This window comes from Saimiri boliviensis, chromosome 2, assembly GCF_048565385.1.
Source record: "Saimiri boliviensis isolate mSaiBol1 chromosome 2, mSaiBol1.pri, whole genome shotgun sequence".
Taxonomy (NCBI): domain Eukaryota; kingdom Metazoa; phylum Chordata; class Mammalia; order Primates; family Cebidae; genus Saimiri; species Saimiri boliviensis.
Window position 1 is genome coordinate 39937939 of NC_133450.1, and position 24718 is coordinate 39962656.

Genomic DNA, 24718 nt, shown 5'->3' on the forward strand with positions numbered 1-24718 from the left:
AAAGAAGTGAAGGATCAGGCTGGGCACAGTGGCTCATGACTGTCATCCCAGCACTTTGGAAGGCCAAAGCAGGTGGATCACAAGGTCAGTTCAAGACCAGCCTGGCCAACATAGTGCAACCCCATCTCTAAGAAAAAAAAAAGAAAAAAAAAAAAGCAGTGAAGGGATCTATCTTGTTCATGTAATGGCAATGAGCAGAATACCTTTGGCAGAGACATTTAAAATTGGAGCTCCTGCCTGTAATCCCTGCTACTAGGGAGGCTGAGGTGGGAGGATCCCTTAAGCCCAAAGTTCGAGTCCAGCCTGTCTCAAAAAAAGAAAGGTAAAGAAGGAAGGAAGGAAGGGAAGGAGGGAGGGAGGGAAGGAAGGAAAAAGCAGAAATTAAAAAAAAAAACAAAAACAGATTCCCTGAATGACCCTGTAAAGCAAAACCAATTCCCAAACTAAAATGCTTATTTTGGAGCAGTTGCTTGAAAAAGAAAAAAGTCTATATTCTCTCTTTTTTTTTTTTTGGCAAAAGGATCTTACTCTGTCACCCAGGCTGGAGTGCAATGGGGCTGTCTCGGTTCACTGCAACCTCCGCCTCCCTGGTTCAAGCAATTCTCCTGCCTCAGCCTCCTGAGTTGCTGGGATTACAGGCATGTGCCTGCATGCTCAGCTAATTTTTTGTACTTTTGGTAGAGACAGGGTTTCACCATGTTGGCCAGGCTGGTCTCAAACTCCTGAACTCAGGTGATCCACCTACCTCAGCCTTCCAAAATGCCAAAATTATAGGCATGAGCTACCGTGCCAGGCCCCAAAAGTCTGTATTCTTTAAGCCCCTCTATTTGGGGTTGTATTTTCTTCAGCAAGCTTAAGCTATACCCACACTAAGACACTGGATTAAAAATTTTAATGTGAGAGGCCGGGCGCGGTGGCTCAAGCCTGTAATCCCAGCACTTTGGGAGGCCGAGGCAGGTGGATCACAAGGTCGAGAGATCGAGACCAACCTGGTCAACATGGTGAAACCCCGTCTCTACTAAAAATACAAAAAATTAGCTGGGCATGGTGGCGCGTGCCTGTAATCCCAGCTACTCAGGAGGCTGAGGCAGGAGAATTGCCTGAACCCAGGAGGCGGAGGTTGCGGTGAGCCGAGATCGTGCCATTGCACTCCAGCCTGGGTAACAAGAGCGAAACTCCGTCTCAAAAAAAAAAAAAAAAAAAAAAAAAAATTTAATGCGAAAAACAAAATGTTGACACTTTCAGAAGATAAAATTATATTAACTTCAGGGTATGGAATAATGTCTTAAGACATAAGCCAAATCACAGAAAGAAGATCTTTTCAGCACATAATAAAGGCATAGAATACAGAATATATATATATATTTTAAAATCTTTATTTATCTATCTGCATTTATTAATTTATTTTGAAGCAAAGTCTTGCTCTATTGCCCAGGCCAGAGTGCAATTGCCTGATCTTGGCTCACTGCAGCCTTGACCTCCCATGCTCAAATGGTCCTCACACCTCAGTCTCTCAAGTAACTAGGATTACAGGCATAAGCCATTGCACCTGGCCTCAGAATATATCTAGAACTTTTGCAAATCAATAAGAAAAAAATCAACGAATGACTAGAATAGCAACTTTAGAGAAGAAAAAATTCCAAATGTTCAATAAATGCAGAGGGAAAGGGAATGCTCAATCTTATTAGCAATCAGAAAAATTTAAATGAGGGCCATAGTGAGGTAACATTATTACCCATTAGGATGGCAAAATTAAGAAATCTGAAAATACTAAGCATTAGTGAGGATATGAATCACTAGGAACGTTTTACATGCCACTATTGGAAGTATAAGTGGAAGTGGAAGTTGGCAAAACAATTTTGAACATCAATTTCACTTTATCTTATAAAACTCGAAAATTTGGGCTCTCTGCTCCTCCTGTTTGACAGACAGCCGCATCTTGTCTCCCATCACCAGCCACATCCCTGAGACACCGTGAGGAAAGTGAAGGTCAAAGTCAACAGATTTGGTTGTATTGGGCGCCTGGTCACGAGGGCTGGTAAAGTGGATATTATCACCATCAATGATCCCTTCATTGATCTCAACTACATGGTCTACATGTTCCAGTATGATTCCACCCATGGCAAATTCCATGGCACCGTCAAGGCTGATAACGGGAAGCTTGTCATCAATGGAAATCCCATCACCATCTTCCAGGAGCGAGGTCCCTCCGAAATCAAGTGGGGAGATGCTGGCGCTGAGTACATGGTGGAGTCCACTGGCGTCTTCACTACCATGGAGAAGGCTGGGGCTCACTTGCAGCAGGGAGCCAAAAGGGTCGTCATATCTGCCCCCTCTGCTAATGCCCCCATGTTCGTGATGGGCATGAACCATGAGAAGTATGACAACAGCCTTAAGATTGTCAGCAATGCCTCCTGCACCACCAACTGCTTAGTGCCCCTGGCCAAGGTCATCCATGACAACTTTGGTATCGTGGAAGGACTCATGACCACCATCCATGCCATCACTGCCACCCAGAAAACCGTGGATGGCCCCTCCGGGAAACTGTGGTGTGATGGCCATGGGGCTCTCCAGAACATCATCCCTGCCTGTACTGGCGCTGCCAAGGCCATGGGCAAGGTCATCCCTGAGCTGAACGGGAAGCTCGCATGGCTTTCCGTGTCCCCACTGCCAACGTGTCAGTGGTGGACCTGACTTGCCATCTGGAAAAACCTGCCAAATATGATGACATCAAGAAGGTAGTGAAGCAGACGTGGGAGGGCCCCCTCAAGGGCATCCTGGGCTACACTGAGCACCAGGTGGTGTCCTCTTTGACTTCAACAGCGACACCCATTCTTCCACCTTCAATGCTGGGGCTGGCATTGCCCTCAACGACCACTTAGTCAAGCTCATTTCCTGGCATGACAATGAATTTGGCTATCGCAACAGGGTGGTGGACCTCATGTCCAACATGGCCTCCAAGGAGTAAGACCCCTGGACCACCAGCCCCAGCGAGAGCACGAGAGGAAGAGAGGCCCTCACTGCTGGGAAGTCCCTGCCACCCTGAGTCCCCCACCACACTGAATTGCCCCTCCTCACAGTTTCCATGCAGACCCCTTGAAGAGGGAGGGGCCTAGGGAGCCCCACCTTGTCGTGCACCATCAATAAAGTCCCCTGTGCTCAGCCAAAAAAAAAAAAAAGAAAAAGAAAAAACTCAAAACTTTGAAAATCTAAGACAGAGGATTTCTACTCCTAGGTACATATATGCGTAGCTAGGGCCTGTGAAAAATGTACATACAGGCTGGGTATGTGGTGTCTCACACCTGTAATCCCAGCACTTTGAGGGGCTGAGGAGGGAGGATCACTTGAGCACAGGAGTCCAAGGCCAGCCTGGGCAACATAGTGAGATCCCATAATCTTCAAAATTTTTAAAAATTAGTCAAGCTCAGTGGTGTACGCCTATAGTCTGGCTACTATGGAGGTTGGGAGGATTGCTAGAGCCCAGGAATTAGAGGCTGCAGTGAGCTATGATTGTGCCACTGCATTCCAGCCTGGGTGACACAGCAAGACCCTGACTCAAAAAAAAAAAGTAAATACATAATGTACATGTAAAAAAATGACTCATATATACATTTCCAGCAGCATTTTTCCAAATAAAATATTAATGAATAATTTACCTACAACAAAATACACAAATTTTAAGTGTACAGTTCAATGAGTGCTACCAACTCCACAATCAAAGTTTTTTTGCTTTGTTTTGCTTTTTGAAATGCAGTCTTTTTTTTTTTTTTTTTTTTTTTTTTTGAGATGGAGTTTCACTCTTGTTACCCAGGCTGGAGTGCAATGGTGCAATCTCAGCTCACCGCAACCTCCGCCTCCCGGGTTCAGGCAATTCTCCTGCCTCAACCTCCTGAGTAGCTGGGATTACAGGCACGCGCCACCATGCCCAGCTAATGTTTTGTATTTTTAGTAGAGACGGGGTTTCACCATGTTGACCAGGATGGTCTCGATCTCTTGACCTTGTGATCCACCCGCCTCGGCCTCCCAAAGTGCTGGGATTACAAGCTTGAGCCACCGCACCCGGCTTGAAATGCAGTCTTGCTCTGACACCCAGGCTGGAGTTCAGTGGTGTAATCTCGACTCACTACAACCTCCCCTGTAGCTGGGACTGCAGGGGCACATCACCACACCCAGCTAATTTTTGTATTTTTAGTAGAGACAGGTTTCACCATGTTGCCCAGGCTGGTCTCAAACTCCTTACCCCAGATGATTTACCACTTTGGCCTCCCAAAGTGCTGGGATTACAGGCATTAGCCAGCATGCCCAGCCCTTATTGTCTTTTCTTTTTTTTTTTTAATTTTATTTTTTTGAGACTGAGTTTCGCTCTCGTTACCCAGGCTGGAGTGCAATGGCGCGATCTCGGCTCACCGCAACCTCCACCTCCTGGGTTCAGGCAATTCTCCTGCCTCAGCCTCCTGAGTAGCTGGGATTACAGGCACGCACCACCATGCCCAGCTAATTTTCTGTATTTTTAGTAGAGACGGGGTTTCACCATGTTGACCAGGATGGTCTCGATCTCTTGACCTTGTGATCCACCTGTCTCGGCCTCCCAAAGTGCTGGGATTACAGGCTTGAGCCACCGCGCCCGGCCCTTATTGTCTTTTCAATTTTGGCTATTTCATTGTCATTTGGATTTGCATTTCCCTAATCTCCCTAATGACTAATAATGTTGAGCATCCTTTATGGGCTTATTGGACATCTGCATTTTTTTGGAAAAATGTCTAGTCTATTCAGATAGATACTATGCTCTTTTTTTTTTTTTTTTTTTTTTTTTTTTTTTTTTTTCTGTAGTAGAGAGTCTCACTTTGTCATGCATGCTGAAGTGCAGTGGCTTAATCTCAGTTCACTGAAACCTCCACTTTCCAGGAGGCAGGAGGCAGCTCAAATGATTCTTTTACCTCAGCTTCCCAAGTACCTGGCTAACTGCAGGCGCACGGCACCACGCTGAGCTAATTTTAGCAATCTTTTGTAGAGATTGGGGTCTCACTATATTGCTCAGACTGGTCTTGAACTCCTGGGCTCAAGCAATCCATCTGTCTTAGCCTCCTAAAGTGCTGGGATTATAAGCATGTGCCCCCGCATCTGGCACTTTGCTCTTGTTTTAAATTGAATTGTTTGTGTTTTTACTGTGGAGTTGCAAGAATTTTTTAATTATTCTGGATACAAGTCCCATACCTGACATATGACTAGCAAATATCTTCTCCAATTCCATGTGTTATCTTTTTTTATTTTTTATTTTATTTTATTTATTTATTTATTTATTTATTTTTTGAGACGGAGTTTCGCTCTTGTTACCCAGGCTGGAGTGCAATGGCGCGATCTCGGCTCACCGCAACCTCTGCCTCCCGGGTTCAAGCAATTCTCCTGCCTCAGCCTCCTGAGTAGCTGGGATTACAGGCACGTACCAACATGCCCAGCTAATTTTTTGTATTTTTAGTAGAGACGGGGTTTCACCATGTTGACCAGGATGGTCTCGATCTCTTGACCTCGTGATCCACCCGCCTCGGCCTCCCAAAGTGCTGGGATTACAGGCTTGAGCCACCGCGCCCGGCATTTTTTTTTTTTTTTTTATTTTTTTGAGACGGAGTTTCGCTCTTGTTACCCAGGCTGGAGTGCAATGGCGCGATCTCGGCTCACTGCAACCTCTGCCTCCTGGGTTCAGGCAATTCTCCTGCCTCAGCCTCCTTAGTAGCTGGGATTACAGACACACGCCACCATGCCCAGCTAATTTTTTGTATTTTTTAGTAGAGATGGGGTTTCACCATGTTGACCAGGATGGTCTCGATCTCTTGACCTCGTGATCCACCCGCCTCAGCCTCCCAAAGTGCTGGGATTACAGGCTTGAGCCACCGCGCCCGGCTGTGTTATCTTTATTGTATTGATGATGTCCTTTGAAGTACAAAAGCTTTTCGTTTTTTTTCCTAAGTCGACACTCACCAAGGAGAAAGCCGTGTTCAGTTCAAGCACCAAGACCATGAAGCCGAATAATGAGAAGCCAGACGAGTTCGAGTCCGGCATCTCCCAGGCTCTTCTGGAGCTGGAGATGAACTCGGACCTCAAGGCTCAGCTCAGGGAGCTGAATATTACGGCAGCCAAGGAAATTGAAGTTGGTGGTGGCCGGAAAGCTATCATAATCTTTGTTCCTGTTCCTCAACTAAAATCTTTCCAGAAAATCCAAGTCCGGCTAGTATGCGAATTGGAGAAAAGGTTCAGTGGGAAGCATGTTGTCTTTGTCGCTCAGAGAATTCTGCCTAAGCTAACTTGAAAAAGTCTTACAAAAAATAAACAAAAGCGTCCCAGGAGCCGTACACTGACAGCTGTGCACGATGCAATCCTTTAGGACCTGGTCTTCCCAAGTGAAATTGTGGGCAAGAGAATCCGCGTGAAACTGGACGGCAGCCGGCTCATAAAGGTTCATCTGGACAAAGCACAGCAGAGCAATGTGGAACACAAGTTTGAAACTTTTTCTGGTGTCTATAAGAAGCTCAAGGGCAGGGATGTTATTTTTGAGTTCCCAGAGTTTCAATTGTAAACAGAATGACTAAATAAAAAATACATTCACGGTTAAAGAAAAAAAAAAAAAGCGTTTCCTTTTGATAAAGGAAAATTTATCTATTTTTTCTTTTGTTGCTATAATTTTGGTATCATATTAAGAAACCATCACCTGACCCAAAGTCACAAAGTTATACACATAGGCTTTCTTCTAAGAGTTTTTTTTTTTTTTTTTTTTTTTTTTTTGAGGCGGAGTTTCGCTCTTGTTACCCAGGTTGGAGTGCAATGGCGCAATCTCGGCTCACCGCAACCTCTGCCTCCTGGGTTCAGGCAATTCTCCTGCCTCAGCCTCCTGAGTAGCTGGGATTACAGGCACGCGCCACCATGCCCAGCTAATGTTTTGTATTTTTAGTAGAGACGGGGTTTCACTATGTTGACCGGGATGGTGTCGATCTCTTGACCTAGTGATCCACCCGCCTCGGCCTCCCAAAGTGCTGGGATTACAGGCTTGAGCCACCGCGCCCGGCCGTTCTTCTAACAGTTTTATAGTTTAACTCTTCCTTTTAGGTCAATGATCCGCTTTGAGTTAATTTTTGTGTATTGTGTGATATAGGGGTCCAGCTTTGATCTTTTGCATCTGAGTTGTCCCAACACCATTCATTGTAAAGACTATTTTTTCCTGTTGAATTTTCTTGGCACTCTTGTTAAAAATCAATTGACCACAATATAAGAGTTATTCATTCCTTCCTGTACTTCTGAATTCACATCTTATATAGTTTCCTGCATCCTTAGGAGTTTCCCTTAACATTTCTTGTTGTGGCAGCATTACTTATAATAGTAATAGAAATTTAAAAGTTCCCCAGTGTTCATAGATGAAAGGTGGATCGATAAAATGAGTTTTTTTCTTACAATAGAATATCATCTAACAATGAAAGCGAATCTATTATAACTACATACAAAAGCACAGACACCACTTAGAAACAGAATATTAACAACCCTGGCTTTTGTTCTCTGTGAGATGAGAATTCACCTTAATGTTTTGTAGCAGAGGAGAATATTATCTAACTTACATTCTTACAGGATTAATTTGGCTACTGTGTGGAGCATAGGCTGCCAGGGGAGAAAGGGGGAACAAAAACAGATGTTGGCAGATCCACTGTGAGGCCATTGCTATAATTCAGGCAAGAGATGATGGCATCTTTTTTTTGAGACGGAGTTTCCCTCTTGTTACTCAGGCTGGAGTGCAATGGTGCGATCTCGGCTCACCGCAACCTCTGCCTCCTGGGTTCAGGCAATTCTCCTGCCTCAGCCTCCTGAGTAGCTGGGATTACAGGCACGCGCCACCATGCCCAGCTAATTTTTTGTACTTTTAGTAGAGATGAGGTTTCACCATGTTGACCAGGACAGTCTCGATCTCCTGACCTCGTGATCCACCCGCCTCGGCCTCCCAAAGTGTTGGGATTACAGGCTTGAGCCATGGCACCCGGCCGAGATGATGGCATCTTAGATCAAGGTGGTGGTCGTGGGAATGGTAAATGGCAGAACTCCGGCTATATTTTGAAGGCACAACCAACAAAATTTTAGGGTGTCAGGAGGAAAGAAATCAAGTAGGTATTATAGGTATTAGAATGAAAGGAAAGGCTGGGGTCAGTGGCTCATGCCTGTAATCCCAGCACTTTGGGAGGCCGAGGTGGGCAGATCATGAGGTTAAGAGATCGAGCCCATCCTGGCCAACATGGTGAAACCTTGTCTCTACTAAAAATACAAAAATTAGCTGGGCGTGATGGCACATGCCTGTAGTCCCAGCTACTCGGGAGGCTGAGGCAGGAGAATTGCTTGAACCCGGGAGGCCGAGATTGCAGTGAGCCGAGGTCGCACCACTGCACTCGAGCCTGGCCACAGAGCAAGACTCCGCCTCAAAAAAAAAAAAAAATAGAATGAAAGGAAAATAGGCTGGGCAAGGTGGCTCACGCCTGTAATCCCAGCACTTTGGGAGGCCAAGGTGGGCAAATCACGAGGTCAGGAGTTCAAATCCAGACTGGCCAACATGGCGAAACCCCGTCTCTACTAAAAATACAAAATATTAGCTGGGTGTGGTGGTGGGCGCCGATAATCCCAGCTACTTGGGAGGCTGAGGCAGGAGAATCACTTGAACCCAGGAGACAGAGGTTGCAGTGAGCTGAGATTGCACCACTGCACTCCAGCAGGAGAGACAGTGTAAGACTCTGTCTCAAAAAAAAAAAAAAGAAAGAAAGAAAGAAAGGAAGATAAATCAACTTTATTTTTTAAAATAATAGTTTAGTTGGTATAATGATATTACAAAAACTAAAGAATGATAAGTGAAATGAGTCAGTGACCCCAATGTTTCTAGTCTAAACAAATGAAAGAATACTCTTATATTGTCTGCACTTTTCTATATATATATATATATATATATATATATTTTTTTTTTTTTTTTTTTTTTTTTTTTGAGACGGAGTTTCACTCTTGTTAACCAGGCTGGAGTGCAAGGGCGCGATCTCGGCTCACCGCAACCTCCGCCTCCTGGGTTCAAGCAATTCTCCTGCCTCAGCCTCCTGAGTTGCTGGGATTACAGGCATGGGCCACCATGCCCAGCTAATTTTTTTTTTTTTTGTATCTTTAGTAGAGACAGGGTTTCACCATGTTGACCAGGATGGTCTTGATCTCTTGACCTCGTGATCCACCCGCCTCAGCCTCCCAAAGTGCTGGGATTACAGGCTTGAGCCACTGCGCCCGGCTACTTTTCTATATTTTTGAAGTATTTTATAATACATAAATGCCGAGAAAACATTTTATTTATTTATTTTTTTTTGAGACGGAGTTTCGCTCTTGTTACCCAAGCTGGAGTGCAATGGCACGATCTCGGCTCACCGCAACCTCTGCCTCCTGGGTTCAAGCAATTCTCCTGCCTCAGCCTCCTGAGTAGCTGGGATTACAGGCACGCGCCGCCATGCCCAGCTAATTTTTTGCATTTTTAGTAGAGATGGGGTTTCACCATGTTGACCAGGATGGTCTCAATTTCTTGACCCTGTGATCCACCTGCCTTGGCCTCCCAAAGTGCTGGGATTACAGCCGTGAGCCACTGCGCCCGGCCCAAAAACATACCTTTTAAAAATAAGTCTAGGTGTGATGGCTCATGGCTGTAATCCCAGCACTTTGGAAAGCCAAGACAGGCAGATTATATGAGCCCAGGAGTTCGAGATCAGCCTGGGCAACATGATGAAACCCCATCTCTACAAAAAATACCAAAAAATTAGCCGGGCATAGTGGCACACACCTGTAGTTGCAGCTACTTGGGAGGCTGAGGTGGGATGATCATCAAGTCCAGGTTGCATTGCACTGCACTCCAGCCTGAGTGACAGAGTGCAACCCTGTCCAAAACAAAAAACAATAAACAAACAAACAAACAAAACAAAGAAAAAGGAACCATAAACCTGAATCAAAATATTAATTGAGGCTGGGCATGGTGGCTCACACCTATAATCCCAGCAATTTGGGAGGCGGAGGTGGGAGGATCACCTGAGGTAGGAAGTTCAAGACCAGCCTGACCAACATGGAGAAACCCTGTCTCTACTACAAATACGATATTAGCCGGGTGTAGTAGTGCATGCCTATAATGCCAGATACTTGGGAGGCTGAGGCAGGAGAATAGCTTGAACCCGGAAGGCAGAGGTTGTGGTGAGCCAAGATGGTGCCATTGCACTCCAGCCTGGGCAACAAGAGCAAAACTCCATCTCAAAAATAAATAAAGAAATAAATAAAATAAAAGATAAGATAAAATATTAATTGAAATGTTTGGATACTTTTAAAAAATAGAATAATATTTAAGAAATGATGTACTAGGCTGGGTGCGGTGGCTCACACCTGTAATTCCAGGACTTTGGGAGGCTGAGGTGGGCGGATCACGAAGTCAGGAGTTCAGGACCAGACCAGCCAACATGGTGAAACCCCATCTCTCCTAAAAAATACAAAAATTAGCTGGGTATGGTGGTTTGTACCTGTAATCCCAGCTACTTGGGAGGCTGAGGTAGGAGAATTGCTTGAACTGGGACCAGGGAGGCAGAGGTTGCAGTGAGCTGAGATCACACCGCTGCACTCCAGGCTGGGCTGCAGAGCGAGACTCCATCTCAAAAAAAAAAAAAAAAGAAATGATGTACTAGAAAACACTGATGGGAGTATCTCAAAGATCAACATGTACTTTTAAGGCTGGAAATACACACACACACACACACACACACACACACACACACACACACAAATATCTACATTAAGATATGTACATATGGGTGTGGTGGCTCATGCCTGTAATCTCAGCACTTTGGGAGGCCAAAGAGGGTGGATCACTTGAGGTCAGGAGTTTGAGACCAGCCTGGTCAACATGGTGAAACCACATCTCTACTAAAAATACAAAAATTAGGTGGGTGTGGAGGCAGGTGCCTGTCATCCCAGCTACTCAGGAATCTGACACTGGAGAATTTCTTGAACCCCAGAGGCAGAGGTTGCAGTGAGCTGAGATCAAGCCACTGTACTCCAGCCTGGGGAATAGAGAGCAACCCTGTCTCGAAAAACAAAGACATAAATAAGAAATAAAAATATCGGTATGTACTTTCAAATTTTTCATAAAATCCTGTATTACAATAATTATATATCCATGAGGCCGGGCGCTGTGGCTCACGCCTGTAATCCTAGCAAAGGGGAGGCCAGGGTGGGTGGATCACCTGAGGTCAGGAGTTCAAGACCAGCCTGGCCATCATGGTGAAACCCCATCTTGAAAAAAAAAAAAAATTATATATCCATGATAACTGGTTTTATCTACTTAAAAAAACTTTTGGCTGGGTGTGGTGGCTTATGTCTATAATCCCAGCACTTCGGGAGGCCAAGGCAGGTGGATCACCTGAGGTCAGGAGTTTGAGTCAAGCCTGCCCAACATAGCAAAATTCCATCTCTCCTAAAAATATAAAAATTAGCCAGGTGTAGTAGCATGTGCCTGTAGTCCCAGCTACTAGGGAGGCTGTGGTAGGAGAATCACTTGAACCTGGGAGGCGGAGGTTGCAGTGAGCAGAGATTACACCACTACACTCCAGCCTCAGTGACAGAGCGAGACTCCATCTCAAAATAAAATAAAATAAATAATTAATTAAAAATAAGCTTTTTATGGATACATCTTCAGCACCTAGGAAAAAAGCAGCCACATAATATGTACTCAATAGGTAGTTGTTGAATGAATGAACAAAAGCAGCTTTATTTGCCAGGCGCGGTGGCTCAAGCCTGTAATCCCAGCACTTTGGGAGGCCAAGGCGGGTGGATCATGAGGTCAAGAGATCGAGACCATCCTGGTCAACACGGTGAAACCCCGTCTCTATTAAAAATACAAAAAATTAGCTGGGCTTGGTGGCGCGTGCCTGTAATCCCAGCTACTCAGGAGGCTGAGGCAGGTGAATTGCCTGAACCCAGGAGGCGGAGGTTGTGGTGAGCCGAGATTGCGCCATTGCACTCCAGCCTGGGTAACAAGAGCGAAACTCTGTCTCAAAAAAAAAAAAAAAAAAAAGAAGCTTTATTTATTTTATTTACTTGTTATTTGAACTCCATTAATGCTATATTTGACTTACACTATTATCCACAATAAGAATTAAGAGATTGGATGAATGCAGTTGCTCACATCCGTAATCCTTCTTCTTTGGGAGGCCAAGGCAGGAGGATCACTTAAGACAAGAAGTTCGATACCAGCGTGGGCAACATAGCAAGACTTAATTTCTACAGAGAAAGAAGAAAAAAAAAGAATTAAGAGACCATATAGTTGTGTTGTTATTAAAGTTATTAGTAAATCAGTCTGAAGAACTTTAAACAAACAAAATAACCCAAGGATGAATTTTCTTTTCTTTCCTTTTTTTTTTGAGACAGAGTCTCACTCTGTCACCCAGGTTAGAGTCCAGTAGTGCGATCCTACCTCACTGAAACCTTTGCCTCCCAGGATCAAGCAATTTTTGTGCCTCAACCTCTCAAGCAGCTGGGATTACAGGCATGTACTACTACATCTGGCTAATTTTTGTACTGAATTTTCTAAAAGAGATATTTTAATCTGTGAAATATATGAACATATTAAGAAACTCAAGAGTTCCTTAAATATTCTTAGTTATGTGTATCTTGGAATGTGCCTACTTGTAAGAGATTAACCAAAAAAATGAGACGGAAGACAGAGCAGTTTATGTTCCATAGGACAGGACTCTGTAGTTACTCAAGTGTGATTATCTTACCACTGGGGGAGAGCCACATGATTATTTTAGTTAATGAAACATAGACACATTTAAAAAACAAATCTGGGGGAGGGGCCACAGGAAAAATAAAAAATAAAAATAAAAATAAAAATCTGCATTTCCATGGGTATTAATGATTAGGACTAGGTTAAAGAAAGCATTACAATAAAAGGAGTATGAGCCAACTTAAAATTATTTTTAAAATAATAGCACAGTTAGCATGATATTGTAAAAATTATGAAATTATAGAAATATTAGGTTAAAAGAATGAGGAGGGGCACAAAGCACGCTGTATGTCATTAATAGGGAGTTATTAATTTAATTAGATTTGGAAACAGAATTGGAAATCTGGATACACATTACTTCCAAATGATCCATAGGCAATGATTCAAGGAACGGATAAACAGGATATTAGAGAAGAGGTGCTAGAGCTTAGTTGTGGGTTTATCATATGCAAAGATAGGTAGTCCTTATGTTAATCAGCGGTCTGCTTGTTAAGTGGCAGTTGGTCTGCTATATGTCTGGCTTCACTTATATATATATATATATTTTGATCCACTGCTAAGAATCTGTCTTCACATGTATTATCTATTTGAGAAAGAAAAGTACAAGAAGATAGGTACTATATATTTGTATTTGGTGTGGCAGAACATGTATATGGATATTTAATACATATTTTAATATTAATGAAAGAGCAGTATATAACATATAATTTGATTCAGAAAAAGAACATTTCTTTTTTTTGACAGGGTCTTGCTTCGTCACCCAGGCTGGGGCACAGTGGTGTAATCATAGTGCACTGTAGCCTTGAAATTCTGGGATCCAGGGATCTTCCCGTTTTGCTTCTCAAAGTGCTTGTGATCTACCCATCCTGACCTCCCCAAGTGTTGGGATTACAGGAATAAGCCACTGTGCCCAGTGCCAAATATTTTCAATCTGCTGTTAATTGAAATTGCAAATGTAGAGTCCATGGATATGAAGGGCTTACTGTATATGTTGTTTGGAATCATGACTGTTTAAATCCTTTGCCCATTTCTTGGCTGATCCCATCTTGCAGAGTTCATACTGCTCTCACCCTATGAGAGTGTAATACTGTGCTTGATAAACTTTTGCTGCATGTTCTCACTCATGGGCGGGTGTTGAACAATGAGAACACATGGACACAGGGAGGGGAGCACTACACACTGGGGTCTGTTGGGGGAAATGGGGGAGGGATGGGGGGTGGGGAAGTGGGGAGAGATAGCATGGGGAGAAATGCCAGATATAGATGAAGGGGAGGAAGGCAGCAAATCACACTGCCATGTGTGTACCTATGCAACCATCTTGCATGTTCTTCACATGTACCCCAAAACCTAAAATGCAATAAAAATAAATAAATAAATAAATAAATAAAAATAAACTTTTGCTGCTGTACTTTGCTTAAAAAATAAAAACCCTTTGCCCATTTCTTAATTGGGCCATCTTTTTGTTGTTGTTGAGTTGCAAGAATCCTTTTTTTTTTTTTTTGAGGCAGAGTATTGCTCTGTCATCCAGGCTGTAGTGCAGTGGCACAATCTTGACTCACTGCAAACTCTGCCTCCTGGTTCAAGCAATTCTCCTGTGTCAGCCTCCCGAATAGCTGGGATTACAGGCATGCGCCACCACACCCAGCTAATTTTTGTGATTTTAGTGGAAATGGGGTTTCACCATATTGGTCAGACTGATCTCAAACTCCTGACCTTAGGTTAACTGCCTGCCCTGGCCTCCCACAGTGCTGGGATTACAGCTGTGAGCCACCGCACCTGGCTGCAAGAATTCTTTATATCTTCAGGATACTAAATTATTTTAATCTCAGCACTTTGGGAGGCCAAGGAGGGAATATTGCTTAAGCCCAGGAGTTTGAGACCAGCCTGGGCAACAGAGGGAGACTCTGTTTCTATGAAGAATTAAAATAATTAGCTGGGCATGGTGATGCACACCTGTAGTCCCAGCTGCTGGCAAAGCTGGGGTGGGAGAATTGGTTGATTCTGGTATGTTGAGGCTGCATTGAGCCAAGTTAGGGCCATTGAACTCTAGACTGGGTGACAGAGTGGGAACCTGTCTCAAAAGGAAAAAAGATACATAATGTTCTTTCCTTACAGTGTTTTTATCTAGTCTTGGTAACGGTATAATACTAGCAAAGAATATTTGAGGGAGAGTTCCCTCCTCTTCTATTTTTTGAGAGTTTGTGGAGTATTGGTGTTAATTCTTCTTTAAAAATTTGGTAGACTTGGGCCGGGTGTGGTGGCTCACTCTTGTAATCCCAGCACTTTGGGAGGCTGAGGTGGGTGGATCATGTGAGGTCAGGAGCTCGAGACCAGCCTGGCCAACATAGTGAAACCCCGTCTCTACTAAAAATACAAAATTAGCCAGGCATGATGTTACATGCCTGTAGTCCTAGTTACCTGGAAGGCTGAGACAAGAGAATCGCTTGAACCAACCTGGGAGTAGGAGGTTGCAGTGAACCGAGATTGCGCCACTGCACTCCAGGCCGGAAAACAGAAGCAAAACTCTGTCTCAACAACAACAAAAGATTTGGTAGACTTCAGTTGAGAAGGCAAGTGGGCCTGGGTTTTCAGTTACGGAAGTTTTTTTGTTTTTGTTTTTGTTTTTTTCCAGAGATAGGATCTGGCTCTGCCTCCCTGGCTGGAGTGCAGTAGCATGATAATAGCTCACTGCAACCTTAAACTCCTAGGCCCAAAGGATCTTCCTGCCTGAGCTTCCCAAGTAGTTAAGACTATAGGTACATGCCACCATGTTGAACTAATTTTTAAAAATTTATAGAGATGGGGTCTCACTATGTTTCCCAGGCTGGTCTCAAACTCCTGGTGTCAAATGATCCTTCTGCTCTGGCCTCTCAACATTCTAGGATTACAGGTGTGAGCCACTGCACCTAGTCCTTTCTTCTTTTTAAATATAGGTGTCTACCATTATAAATTTCAAATTAAGGCCGGGCGCGGTGGCTCAAGCCTGTAATCCCAGCACTTTGGGAGGCCGAGGCGGGTGGATCACAAGGTTGAAAGATCGAGACCATCCTGGTCAACATGGTGAAACCCCGTCTCTACTAAAAATACAAAAAAATTAGCTGGGCATGGTGGCACATGCCTGTAATCCCAGCTACTCAGGAGGCTGAGGCAGGAGAATTGCCTGAGCCCAGGAGGCGGAGGTTGCGGTGAGCCGAGATCGCGCCATTGCACTCCAGCCTGGGTAACAAGAGCGAAACTCCGTCTCAAAAAAAAAAAAAATAAAATAAAATAAAATAAATTTCAAATTAAGCACTGCTCTGTGTGTCGGAATGTTTTCAAAGCTCCAGCCCTGTGCCTTAGCCTTCACTTCCTACTTATACAGAACCTCAACTTTCATTCTAGACATGGGAAGAGCACTGCACAGACACATGGCCTTTTAGATTCCCAGTAATATGTTGAACCTTTGCAAAACTTCACATGAACATCTCATTCCACAGTTTTCCTTTTTAATTGTTTTTTGGATAGGTCACCTTGTTAGTTCTTTTTTTTTTTTTTTTCTTGAGACGGAGTTTCACTCTTGTTATCTAGGCTGGAGTGCAATGGCGCGATCTCGGCTCACCGCAACCTCCGTCTCCTGGGTTCAAGCAATTCTCCTGCCTCAGCCTCCCAAGTAGCTGGGATTACAGGCACGCGCCACCATGCCCAGGTAATTTTTAGTATTTTTAGTAGAGATGGGGTTTCACCATGTTGACCAGGATGGTCTCGATCTCTCAACCTTGTGATCCACCCGCCTCGGCCTCCCAAAGTGCTGGGATTACAGGCTTGAGCCACCGCGCCCGGTGTACCTTGTTAGTTCTAACTGGTATTACTGCCTTGGGCATCTGTAGTTTTAAATGATTGCCACTGATTGTTTTCAACAAATGCTCTAGGGATAAAGCTAGTCACATACAGTGGGCCTCCTGAGGTCAAATAAAGACAGGCCTTGGGAATGGAGATTTTCAGAGACCTGCAAGACAGGTTAACTAGTGACAATTCTCTGGGGATTGTACTTAAGTCTACTCTGAAACTAAGAAGGATAGGATGGAAATAATTTAAGTTAAAAGCTACAAAACTCACTGTTCTTTCTGATATTCCGCAGGTTTCTTTTCTGTTTTGTTTTTTTTTGAGACAGAGTCTCCATCTGTCACCCAAGCTGGAGTACAGTGGTATGATCTCAGCTCACTGCAACCTCTACCTCCCAGGTTCAAATGATTCTCCTGCCTTGGCCTCCTGAATAGCTGGGACTGCAGGAGCATGCTGCAATGCCTAGCTAATTTTTGTAGTTTTAGTAGAGACAGGGTTTTACCATGTTGGTGTTGGCCAGGCTAGCCTTTAACTCCTGACCTCAAGTGATCCACCTGCCTCAGCCTCCCAAAGTGCTGGGATTATAGGCATGAGCCACTGTACACAATCCAGCAGTTTTTCTTGAATAAATGCTCCTAAGATGGTACAAGCTTTTGGTTAATTTCTAATGTTTTGAATAATTTGATTTGACAATTTTTGTCAGTGTTCTGTTCCTTTTATGAATGAATGGATTTTCATAGGCCTTTACCCCATTATTCTATTATTATTATTTTTTTTTGAGGTGGAGTCTTGCTCTGTCACCCAGGCTGGAGTGCAGTGGTGCCATCTCAGCTCACTGCAACCTCTGCCTCCCGGGTTGACATATGATTCTCCTCAACCTCCTGAGTAGATGGGACTACAGGCATGCACCACCATGACCAGCTAATTTTTTTTTTTTTAGTAGAGACGGGGCTTCACCATGTTGGCCAGGCTGGTCTTGAACTCCTAACCTGAAGTGATCCAACCACCTCAACCTCCCAAAGTGCTGGGATTACAGGCATGAGCCACTGCACCCAGCCTCAATTACTCCATTATTCTAAAAATGCTTCTACACAAGTACATTGTGAAGTTTCCTTATTTATACAGGATATTTGAAGTGCTATATTTTATTATTGATTTCTCATTTAGTTGTAGTTTGCCTATATGCCAAATTTTAAATTGTAGAAGCTAGATTAGTAAGTTGAAAAGGAGCAGATGAAATTAACTTTAGGCCGGGTGCGGTGGCTCAAGCCTGTAATCCCAGCACTTTGGGAGGCCGAGGCGGGTGGATCACGAGGTCGGGAGATCGAGACCAACCTGGTCAACATGGTGAAAACCCGTCTCTACTAAAAATACAAAAAATTAGCTGGGCATGGTGGCGCGTGCCTATAATCCCAGCTACTCAGGAGGCTGAGGCAGGAGAATTGCCTGAGCCCAGGAGGCGGAGGTTGCGGTGAGCCGAGATCGCGCCATTGCACTCCAGCCTGGGTAACAAGAGCGAAACTCCATCTCAAAAAAAAAAAAAAAAAAAAAAAAGAAATTAACTTTAATAGATCCAAAATGTTATTTCAGCCTGTAATCAGTATGAAATTATTGAGAAATTTTTTTCTTTTTTTTTTTTTTTTTTTTGAGACGGAGTTTCGCTCTTGTTACCCAGGCTGGAGTGCAATGGCACAATCTCGGCTCACCGCAACCTCCGCCTCCTGGGTTCAAGCAATTCTCCTGCCTCAGCCTCCTGAGTAGCTGGGATTACGGGCACGCGCCACCATGCCCAGCTAATTTTTAGTATTTTTAGTAGAGACGGGGTTTCACCATGTTGACCAGGATGGTCTCGATCTCTTAACCTCGTGATCCACCCGCCTTGGCCTCCCAAAGTGCTGGGATTACAAGCTTGAACCATCGCACCTGGCCTTGATAAATTTTTTATATTGTCTTTGAAATGTAGTTTTTATATCTTTACATTTCAATGAGTTTACCTAATATAAAATAAACTGTGTATAATATAAAGTATACAATGTAATAAGTTTTTTTTTTTTTTTTTTTTTTTTTTCTTTTTTTTTTTTTTGAGATGGGGTTTCGCTCTTGTTACCCAGGCTGGAGTGCAATGGCGCGATCTCGGCTCAGCGCAACCTCCGCCTCCTGAGTTCAGGCAATTCTCCTGCCTCAGCCTCCTGAGTAGCTGGGATTACAGGCACGAGCCACCATGCCCAGCTAATTTTTTGTATTTTTAGTAGAGACGGGGTTTCACCATGTCGACCAGGATAGTCTCGAACTCTCGACTTCGTGATCCACCCGCCTCGACCTCCCAAAGTGCTGGGATTACAGGCTTGAGCCACCGCGCCCGGCCACAATGTAATAAGTTTTATGTATCCATGAAATCACATCAGCACAATCAAGTAATGAAAATAGCCTTTTTTACCTCAAAAGTTCTAGCTCGGTGTGGTGGCTCACACCTGTAATCCCAGCACTTTGGGATGGTGAGGTGGGTGGATCAACTGAGGTTAGGAGTTCAAGATCAGGCTGGCCAACGTGGTGAAACCCTGTCTCTACTAAAAACACAAAAAATTAGCCAGGTGTGGTGGCGCTTGCCTGTAATCCCAGCTACTTGGGAGGCTGACGCAAGAGAATCACTTGAACCCAGGAGACAGAGGCTGCAGTGAGCTGAGGTTGCGCCACTGCACTCCAGCCTGGGAGGCAGAGTGAGATTCCATCTCAACAACAACAAAAGTTCTCCTGTGCTCCTTTGCAGTTCCCTCCCTAGCTCATCCACCCTAAAACACACACTGATTTCCTTTCTGAAATAATTTCCTCTCTGGATATAAGTGCTTTATCAGATACGTGATTGGCAAATACATTTCCCAGTGTCTGGCTAATCTTTTCATTCCTTAACAGTGTTTTTTGAAAAAAAAAATAAATTTTTAAAATTATCTTTATGAATTGTTTATCTCATATGTAAGAACTATGACTAATCCAAGACTATAATATTTTTCTTAGGTTTTCTTCTAAATGTTAATAGTTTTAGGTTTAAATTTGGGTTTCTAATTCCTTCTTCTTTTTTTTTTTTTTTTTTTTGAGACGGAGTTTCGCTCTTGTTACCCAGGCTGGAGTGCAATGGCGCGATCTCGGCTCACCGCAACCTCCGCCTCCTGGGTTCAGGTAATTCTCCTGCCTCAACCTCCTGAGTAGCTGGGATTACAGGCACGCGCCACCATGCCCAGCTAATTTTTTGTATTTTTAGTAGAGACGGGGTTTCACCATGTTGACCAGGATGGTCTCAATCTCTCGACCTTGTGATCCACCCGCCTTGGCCTCCCAAAGTGCTGGGATTACAGGCTTGAGCCACCGCGCCCGGCTCTAATTCCTTCTTAATTAATTTTTGTACATGGCACCAAGTAATTATTGAAACTTTTTTTTTTTGTACATGGATATTCAATTTTTCTAGTTAAAAAGACAAAAAAAATTCCATTTGTTAAAAAGACTATCTTTTTACTGACTCGTACTTGACCCTTTGTTCACAATCAAATGATACAGATGTATGGGTTTACTTCTAGTTGCCCTATTTGCCTATATTGATGCTATCTATAATCATATTATTTTAATTTTCATGAATTTATAATAAATCTTCCTAAATCAGATAGCATCAACTTTGCTCTTTTTCAGAGGCATTTTGGCTAATCTAGGTCATTTGTATTTCCATATAAATATTATGGTCTTCAGTTATTTAGATCTTTTCTTGGCTCATGATTTTACAATGAAAAAATTTAAAAAATTTTAAAAAGGCCTTTAATTCCTTTTAGCAATGTTTTGTAATTTTTTTTTACTAGATATATCTTACAAATCTTTTGCCAGAATATTCCCTAAGTATTTTATATTTTTTGGTGTCTTTTTAATATATTATTGTAATTGGATTTATAATTTCAGTTTTTGATTATTTATTACTAGTTTTTTTTTTTTTTTTTTTTTAGACAGAGTTTCGCTCTTGTTACCCAGGCTGGAGTGCAATGGCACGATCTCGGCTCACTGCAACCTCTGCCTCCTGGGTTCAGGCAATTCTTCTGTCTCAGCCTCCTGAGTAGCTGGGACTACATGCATGAGCCACCATGCCCAGCTAATTTTTTGTATTTTTAGTAGAGACAGGGTTTCACCATGTTGACCAGCATGGTCTCGATCTCTTGACCTCGTGATCCACCCACCTCAGCCTCCCAAAGTGCTGGGATTACAGGCTTGAGCCACCACACCCGGCCTATTTATTACTGGTTTAAAGAAATTAAATTGGCAAAGGCATGGTGGCTCAAGCCTGTAATCCCAGCACTTTGGGAGGCTGAGGTGGGTGGATCACGAGGTCAAGAGATCGAGACCATCCTGGTCAACATGGTGAAACCCTGTCTCTACTAAAAATACAAAAAATTAGCTGGGCATGGTGGCTCATGCATGTAGTCCCAGCTACTCAGGAGGCTGAGACAGAAGAATTGCCTGAACCCAGGAGGCAGAGGTTGCAGTGAGCCGAGATCGTGCCAGGGCACTTCAGCCTGAGTAACCAGAACAAAACTCTGTCTCAAAACTAAATAAATAAATAAATAAAACTGATTTTTGCTTGTTGACCTTGTATCCTGGTGACTTGCCAAATTTATTTTCCAGTTCTAGTAACTTTTTTTTTTTAAATTCCAAAGGATTTCCTGTTTGGGCAATCACCTATAGGCAATTTTACCACTTCCTTTACAATTTGAATGTTTCTATTTTTTTCCTTGCCTTATTGCACTGGCTAGAACTCCTAGTATAATATTGAAAAAAAATTATGAGAATGGATTTATTTGCCTTGTTCCTATACTTAGGGAAAAACATTTAATCTTTTACCATTTATGATATTATCTGTATTTATGCAGTTTTTGTTTTTGTTTTTGTTTTTGAGACAGAGTCGTGCTCTGTCGCCAGGCTGGAGTGCAGTGGTGCAATCTTGGCTCACTGCAACCTTCACTTCCTGGGTTCGAGCAATTCCTCCGCCTCAGCCTCCCGAGTAGCTGGGACCACAGGCTTGTGCCACCATGCCCAGCTAATTTTTTTATTTTTAATAGAGATGAGATTTCACCATCTCTATTAAATGTTGGCCAGGACGGTCTCGATCTCTTGACCTCATGATCCACCCACCTTGGCCTCCCAAAGTGCTGGGATTACAGGTGTGAATCACTGTGCCCAGCCACATAGATGTTTTATATCACATTGAGAAAGTCTGTTTTATTTCTAATTCACTGACATACATTTACTTATTTATTTATATATTTTGAGACAGGGTCTCACTCTGTTGCCCAGCTGGAGTGCAGGGGTTCAATCACAGCTCACTGCAACCTTTAACTCCTGGGTTCAAGGGACCCTTCCACCTCAGCCTCTCAAGTAGCTGGGACTACAGGCTTGTGCCACCATGCCTGGCTAATTTTTATTTATTTGTTTTTATTTTTATTTTTCTTGAGAAAGGGTCTCACTCAGCCCAGGCCGCAGTGCAGTGGTGCTATCATGGTTCACTGTAGTCTCAGCATTCTAGGCTCAAGTGATCCTCCCACCTTAGTCTCCCAAGTAGCTGGGACAACAAGTATGCACCACCATGCTCAACTAATTTTTTTTTTTTGAGACGGAGTTTTGCTCTTGTTGCCCAGGCTGGAGTGCAATGGCGCAGTCTCGGCTCACCGCAACCTCTGCCTCATGGGTTCAGGCAATTCTCCTGCCTCAGCCTCCTGAGTAGCTGGGATTACAGGCACGCGCCACCATGCCCAGCTAATTTATTGTATTTTTAGTAGAGACGGGGTTTCACCATGTTGACCAGGATGGTCTCGATCTCTTGACCGTGTGATCCACCCGCCTCGGCCTCCCAAAGTGCTGGGATTACAGGCGTGAGCCACCGTGCCCGGCCTCAACTAATTTTTAAATTTGTTTCTAGCAACAGGGTCTCCCTATGTTGTCCAAGCTGGTCTTGAACTCCTGGGCTCCAAGTGATCCTCCTGCCTTGGTCTCCCAAAGTTCTAGGGTTATAGACATGAGCCACCACACCTGGCCCAACATTTATTTTAGGTTGGAAATAGATATTGAACTTTGTCATATCCTTTTTCTGCATGTATGAAGAGATTATCATAGTTTTTCTTTTTTAGTCTTGTTAATATGTTACATTGGTTTATTGATTATAATTTAAAGGATATCTCAACTTGAACTAGCTTCATTTTAACTGCTCAAGATCCCCATGGGATACTATTATATTAGGCAGTACAGCCCTCTGTGTCCCTAACCACTCTGCTATGCTACTTTCTATAAAGCTTACACAGAAAGCAACTCAAGCAGACTCCTTCCACTTAGAGAGGGAAAGACACATACTTTAAAATTTATAGGCATCTGAATTGGGTATTATTCTTTCTAAGTGACAGATTATAAAACAGATCCAAAGAGGCTGATGTCACATACCTGCCTGTGAAAGAAAGAGGGAGAAAAAGAAACCAGGATACAAGTGTTTTTTTCATTACATAATCTGCAATTCACAGTAGTTTTAGGAGGAAAAAAAAACTAGAAAAATGAATCCTTCATTGTAGACCAAGACTTGAAAAAACAATAAGTAACCTAGCCAGATGCAAAAATTATTAAAAACCAACAACAACAATAATAAAACAATTAATAAATTAAAAGGCAGACCCAAGCAGAATTGAAATACCCCAAATTCCTTTTTGGGCAGAAAATAGATCTACAGCTTTGGCCTGGTTAGGGTCTTGCAAGATTAGGCTGGAAAAAGAAGTATTTGGAGAATGACGACCTGTGTCTTTTTTCGTTTGCTTGCTTTTGATGTTTGCTCAGACAGGGTCTGGTTCTGTCACCTAGGCTGGAGTGCAGTGGAATGATCAAGGCTTACTGCAACCTCTGCCTCCTGGGCTCAAGTTATCCTCCCACCACAGCCTCCTGAGTAGCTGGGACTACAGGCACCTGCCACCATACCCAGCTAATTTTATGATCCACCTGAGGCAGATTTCTTAAAGATAAGGAAAAACTGGCTGAGTGCAGGGGCTCATGCCTGTAATCACAGCACTTTAGGAGGCCAAGATGGGGGAATTGCCCGGGACTTTGAGACCAGTCTGGGCAACATAGCAAAACCTCATCTCCATTAAAAAATTTGAAAAATTAGGCTGGGGGCAGTGGCTCACCTGTAATCCCAGCACTTTGGGAGGCCGAGGCGGGTGGATCACAAAGTCAAGAGATTGAGACTGTCGTGGCCAACATGGTGAAACGTCGTCTCTACGGAAAATAAAAAATTAGCCGGGTGTGGTGGCACCACCTGTAGTCCCAGCTACTTGGGAGGCTGAGGCAGGAGAATCGCTTGAACCTGGGAGACGGAGGTTGCAGTGAGCCGAGATCTGGGCGACAGAGTGAGGCTCTGACTCAAAAAAAAAATTTTTTTTTTTTTAATTAACTGGTGGAAGCTAAGCTATGAGGATGCAAAGGCATAGGAATTATGTAATGGACTTTAGGGACTGAGAGGAAGGTGGGAAGGGGATAAGGGATTAAAAAAAAAAAACTACCATTGGGTACAATATACTGCTCTGGTGATGGATGCACCAAAATCTCAGAAATCACCCCAGAAGAATTTATCCATGTAACCAAAAACCATCTGTTCCCAAAAAACTACTAAAAAAAAAAAAAAAAAAAAAAAAATCAGCCTGGAGTAGTTTATGCCTGTAGTCCTACCTACTCAGAAGGCTGAGGCTGGTGGCTCCATTGAGCCCAGGAGGTAGAGGCCGTGATCCTGCCATTGCACTCCAGCCTGGGAAAACAGAGCGAGACTGTGTTCCAAAAAAACAAAGCTAAGGAAAAACCTTTCACAATTGCTTACCAAGAGCATACCAACCCTCCAAAAAACTTTTGTCATTTTACAGAGAGAAAAAATCAATTTCTAGTTTTGTACCAGTGTACTATTAATAACAAAGCTGATTTTAATAAATCCTTATAAATAAATCCATCTAATCTCAGACAGCTTTGACCACACGAGATAGCCTTTTCCAAGATTCCTTTTGTACAAACCTTATATAATTTTATAACATA

At 43.4% G+C, this 24718-nt stretch overlaps 2 pseudogenes; both read left to right on the top strand.

The window, feature by feature from the left end:
* Positions 1–2043: 2043 nt before the first annotated feature.
* Positions 2044–3199, top strand: LOC101045442 (glyceraldehyde-3-phosphate dehydrogenase pseudogene; annotated as a pseudogene).
* Positions 3200–5923: 2724 nt separating this feature from the next.
* LOC120363972 (small ribosomal subunit protein eS7-like) lies at positions 5924–6571 on the top strand (annotated as a pseudogene).
* Positions 6572–24718: the final 18147 nt, after the last annotated feature.